The 6000-nt window shown below is 42.0% G+C and overlaps 1 long non-coding RNA gene across 2 annotated transcripts in view; it reads left to right on the top strand.

The window, feature by feature from the left end:
- Positions 1-430: 430 nt before the first annotated feature.
- Positions 431-6000, top strand: part of LOC126941380 (uncharacterized) — a 52482-nt gene continuing 46912 nt past the window's right edge. For both annotated transcript variants that reach the window (XR_007721281.1, XR_007721280.1), the window contains exon 1: positions 431-493. This is a non-coding gene — a long non-coding RNA (uncharacterized LOC126941380). The remainder of the gene's footprint in view (positions 494-6000) is intronic.

The raw sequence follows: 6000 nt of genomic DNA, 5'->3' as shown, positions 1-6000 counted from the left end.
ATTTTTGAGGTTCCTTTCTTCCAAATAGACCCAGCATTAATTTTGAACACTCCTCTGGTGACCCTTCCAGGAGGCAATTTTGCTTTTTCTTACATTATTTCTAACTAGGTAATTTTATTTATTTATTTATTTATTTTTATTATACTTTAAGTTCTAGGGTACATGTGCACAATGTGCAGGTTTGTTACATATGTATACATGTGCCATGTTGGTGTGCTGCACCCATTAACTCGTCATTTACATTAGGTATATCTCCTAATGCTATCCCTGCCCCCTCCCCTAACTAGGTAATTTATTTCAAAAAGTGTGGGCCTTGCAAATAGCAAGCAAGAGGCACTGATGCTGTGTCTGTAGGGAATCCCAAGGGTAATCTCATGTCTTAAAAAGTATTCCAACATCATGGTTGCAAACTCTTTTTGGATAGGTTCTCCACACTTGCTACCCCCAGAGACTGTTCGGCTTTTGAGTTTCTCAGACCTCAAATGGCCTGGAGGTGAGTACTGATGGAGAGCTGCAGCAAGGAGCTTAAAACTTTCTGTGTCTTTGGAAGAATGTCTGCAGAGAAGCTGGGTTAAACTCAAGCCAAAGGTCCAGTCAGCCCAGGCCTGGAACAAAAAAGTCCTCACAGGGATTTTAGCCTTGAAGGCAATCTTTTCAGGCAGTCATAGACAGTTTAGTAAAAATGAAGAGTCTGTTAAACTCACTGGCGTGTTTCCTAAGGGTTCCTTGGCCATGCAATGATTCTGTTTTGGATGAAAGGCAAGTGTTCTCCAGTATTTAAATTAGGCTGACCTTCCAGAGTAAGCTGCAGATGAAGGCATTTTAGGAAATTTCATTAAAGTAGGAATTAACTTGAGGTTCATGATAGGGTTGAGGCATTTATGAAACCACGTTCATATACATGCTACAAAATTTGCAGTTTTCTGGGATAAGGAGCATATGACTTCTAAGAAAAATAATAATTAACTCGCTTTTCAAATTGAAATCCACAGTTATGTTTTTAAGGGATATGCAATATAAATGAGAATATTTTAACATTGTGTTTATTTGTATAATAATTGGATGTTGAGTTAATATTCAAATACTTGAATAATTTATTTGGATAATGTTTAAAAGCCCACAGTCTTGTTCATGATTATCTGGGTGACCTTTTTATGTCCCAGTACTACTATTCAGTTTTAGCCTCTGTGTTTTTTATTTTTATTTTTTTGAGACAGTCTTGCACTGTCACCCAGGTTAGAGCTCAGATACCATCACCACTCACTGAATCTCCCAGGTGCAAGTTGTCCTCCCACCTCAGCCTCCCGAGTAGCTGGGACCACAGGCACATGCCACCACTCTTGGCTAATTTTTAAATTTTTTTTTGTAGAGATGGGGTCTCGCTATGTTGCTCAGGCTGACCTCAAACTCCTGGTCTCAAGTGATTCTCCCAACTCATCCTCCCAAAGTGCTAGGACTGCAGGTGTCAGCCACCACCCTAGGCCCTGTGTTTGTTTTTTTTTTTTTTGGTGTGGCGGGGGCGGATAAGGAATCTCGCTCTGTCACCCAGGCTGGAGTGCAGTGGTGTGATCTGGGCTCACTGCAACCTCTGCCTCCCGGGTTCAAGCGATTCTCCTGCCTTAGTTTCCCCAGGACCTGGGATTACAGGCATGCGCCACCACGCCCGGCTAATTTTTTGTAGTTTTAGTAGAGACGGGGTTTCACCATGTTGGTCAGACTGGTCTTGAACTCCTGACCTCGTGATCCGCCCGCCTCGGCCTCCCACATTGCAGGGATTACAGGCATGAATGACCATGCCCAGGCTTTTTGTGTTTGTATTTTTAAACAATGGAACTGATGCTCACCGATCATTTAAAGTGATGCTATGTAACTTGAAGGTAGTATTTCTCACACTGGGTATAGAGAACAGCAGTACTCTACATTGGCCTGTGAATTCTCAAGTATGAAAAAAACTGCTCTAGAGATTGATTAATTAGCTCAATAGTTGTTTTAAAAGTTGACTGTGTCACCCAAATTGTTTCTATTATTGAAACACAAACATGAACAAAGTCCAGTCTTTGTTCTCAGGGAATTTATGTTCTAACGAGGCAGAGGGATGAAAACCCAATGTCTGCGATATAGCAGTTCCCCTCTATTCTCGAGGGAGACGTTCCAAGACCCCCAGTGAATGCCTGCAACTGTGGATAGTAGCCAACCACATATATGCTATGTTTTCTCCTATAATACATTACATACTTATGGAAAAGTTTAAGTTATAAATTAGGCACAGTAAAGGATGAACAATAACTAAAAGTAAAATGGAACAATTCTAACAGTATGCTGTAATAAAAGTTATGTTAATGTGTTTCCAAAATACCTCACTGTACTACATCACCTGTTTTTGGACCAGGGTTGACTGCAAGTAACTGAAACTGAGGGAAGCAGCGCCATGGATAAGGGGAGACTACTATATTTGGGAATTATGGCAGGGGAGTGAGGAAATCCAGAAATGAACTATGAAGGAGGGTCATCTGCTCAGTTTAGGGTGGGCAGAGAGAGACGTGGGAGGGCTTCTCCTAGATTCTCCTACAAGTGTTACTAGCATGAGCTGAGAGTGATGCATAGGTGAGCGGGTCAGAGCGGAGCGGGCATGGGGGAGAGAAAAACTGCATGCAAAGCCACAGAGGCAGGAAGAGCCCGGTGCACTGGGAAAATTGCAAGGGATTCTCTTTGTTTTTTTGACAGAGTCTTGCGTCGTCACCTAGGCTGGAGTACAGTGGCTCAATCTCAGCTCATTGCAACTTCCACCTCTTGGGTTCAAGCAATTCTGATGACTCAGTCTCCCAACATAGCTAGGATTACAGGTGTGAACCACCATGCCTAATTTTTTTTTTTTTTTTTTTAAGTAAAGACAGGGTTTCGCCATGTTGCCCAGGCCGATCTCGAACTCCTGGCCTTAAGTAATCTGACTGCCTTTGCCTCCCAAAGAACTGGGATTACAAGTGTGAGCCACTGCGCCCGGCCATCAGGGATTCTATTTGGATGAAATCTAGGGAAGGTTGTGTAGGGAAATTGGGAGGGAAAGTGGAAGACAAAGCCAAGGGCCGGATGATGAAGGATTGAAGTTTGTAAATGGTGGAGCACTGATGAATAATCTCAGGCACAAGACTGGCAGGGTCAAAGTTTTTATTTTATTTATTTTTTTGTGATGGAGTCTCACTCTGTTGCCCAGGCAACAGAGTGCAGTGGCGTGATCTCAGCTCACTGCAACCTCCGCCTCCCGGGTTCAAGTGATTCTTTTGCTTCAGTAGCTCGGACTCCAGGCACGTTCCACCACACCCGGCTAATTTTCTTTGTATTTTTTGTAGAGACGAGGTTTCACTGTGTTAACCAGGATGGTCTCGATCTCCTGACCTCGTGATCTGCCCGCTTTGGCCTCCCAAAGTGTTGGGATTACAGGCGTGAGCCACCGCACCCGGCCTTAGGGTCAAATTTTTAATCTAGGAAGATAATTTAGAGCAATATGGAAGATGGATTCTTGAGTCATGAAGATGAGTTAAGAAATTGTTATTTGTTTTTAAATGTTTTCACGGATAATACAATAAAATAGAAATAAATATTCTTGTGAGAAATGGGGAGATGGAGGGATGGGAGTTGATAATTGGTGTGAAATCAGCGAACACAAAAAAGGAGTGCTTTTAGGACACAGCTGAGTCAGCTTGTCTTGATTTCAAGTCTTTTATTGGGGTTCCGGATCAAAATTAAGTTCAGCTGTGACTGATTGACGCACCAAGTAACAAATCCTAAACAAGAGCCACTTTCCCATGAATGTAGGTTTGTCTAGGGCTCCATGGTTGCCCCATACCATCCTTGGAGACCCAGATTTTTCTATTTTGTTACTTCAGCATCCTCAGCACAGCCTCTACGTTACAGGCAGGATGGCTGTTCCAGCTCCACCTTCATATGCTCAGCCTGGAGGACGAGAGTGGAGGGGGCCTACCTCCTGTCTTGAAGGCCCTCTCCCAGCCTTAGGACATCCCACTTCACTTAAACCCTGTGCTCTAGCATTTAGCCTAAAGGTCATACTTACCTACAAGCAAGGTTGCAAAGCACAGTTTTAATTCTGGGTGTCTATACACCCAGCTAAAATATAGGAGCTGCATTACATTTTTCTAACTGACAAATCATTATTATATGCATTTCTGGGGTACAATGTGTTGTTCTGATATATGTATATGATTTGGCACGATTAAATCAAACCAATTCACATATCCATCACCTTGATTACTGATTTTTTTTTTTTTTACAGTGAGACATTTGAAATGTACTCTCTTAGGTATTTTGAAATAGATAATACATTATTATTGACTATAATCAGCCTGTTGTCCAATAGATCTCAAAACTTATTCCTCCTTTCTATCTGAAACTTTGTACCCTTTGATGGGACATGAGGAACAAATGGCAGTTTTTATCACAGGCCCTCAGTAGCATTTAAATTTGTTTTATTTTTATTTTATTTTATTTTGTTTTATTTTATTTTATTTTTATTTTATTTGAGACTGAGTTTTGCTCCTGTTGCCCAGGCGGGAGTACAATGGCGTGATCTCGGCTCACTGCAACCTGCAGCTCCCTGGTTCAAGTGATTCTCCTGCCTCAGCCTCCTGAGTAGCTGGGATTATAGGCATGCGCCACCACACTTGGCTAATTTTGTGCTTTTAGTAGAGACAGGGTTTCACCGTGTTGGCCAGGCTGCTCTCGAATTCCTGACCTCAGGTGATCCACCTACCTCAGCCTCCCAAAGTGCTGGGATTACAGGTGTGAGCCACCTCAACTGGCACATTTAAATTTTAAAAAAGAATAGGCCTTGTGTATATCTTGGCTATGTTTATCACTAGATCTTTCATCATTTTTGCTGCTGTTGCAGAAGTGAGTCTCTTCTTCCATCATCTTTTTTTTTTTTTTTTTTTTTTTTTTTTTTTTGAGACAGAGTCTCACTCTGTTGCCTGGACTGGAGTGCAGTGGCACGATCTCAACTCACTGCAACCTCCGCCTCCCAGGTTCAAGTGATTCTCCTGCCTTAGCCTCCCGAGTAACTGGGATTACAGTCATGTGCCACCATGTCTGGCTAATTTTTGTGTTTTTAGTAGAGATGGGGTTTCAGCATGTTGGTCAGGCTGGTCTCCAACTCCTGACCTCAAGTGATCTGCCCGCCTTGGCCTCCCAAAGTGCTGGGATTACAGGTGTGAGCCACCTCTTCGGCCCATCATCTTTTTTAACTTGGTGGTGTTTACTTGTGGGTAAGTGAGTTTTAAAAAAATTAATTCTATGTCTTTTCTTATTGTTTGTGATAATTTTTAGTCAATTCTCTAGGTTTTCTTTGTATACAAGCCCATCATCAGAAGATAATTTTGAATGTAATTTATTTTAAATGTTTATATTTTGTATCTCATTCACTTGCCTACTTTCATTGGTTAATAACTCCAGGACAATTTTAATAATATTTATACTACTGATATCCTTGCTTCTTTTTTTATGCTTTATTTTTTAATTGGCAAATTAAAATTATATATATTTATAGTATACACGTTTTGAAATATGTACACATTGTGGAATGATTAAATTGAGCTAATTAATATATAATTTACTTACATACTTTTTTTTTTTTTTTTTTTTTTGAGACGGAGTCTCGCTCTGTCACCCAGGCTGGAGGGCGGTGGCCGGATCTCGGCTCACTGCAAGCTCCGCCTCCCAGGTTTACACCATTCTCCTGCCTCAGCCTCCCAAGTAGCTGGGACTACAGGTGCCCGCCACCTCGCCCAGCTAGTTTTTTGTATTTTTTAGTAGAGAGGGGGTTTCACTGTGTTAGCCAGGATGGTCTCAATCTCCTGACCTCGTGATCCGCCCATCTCGGCCTCCCAAAGTGCTGGGATTACAGGCTTGAGCCACCGCGCCCGGCCCTACATACTTATTTTTTATTGTGAAAACATTAAAATCTATTCTCAGCCGGGTGCAGTGGCTCAC

Source organism: Macaca thibetana, chromosome 18, assembly GCF_024542745.1.
Source record: "Macaca thibetana thibetana isolate TM-01 chromosome 18, ASM2454274v1, whole genome shotgun sequence".
NCBI classification, from domain to species: Eukaryota; Metazoa; Chordata; class Mammalia; order Primates; family Cercopithecidae; genus Macaca; species Macaca thibetana.
This window is presented reverse-complemented; position numbering and strand designations above follow the sequence as displayed.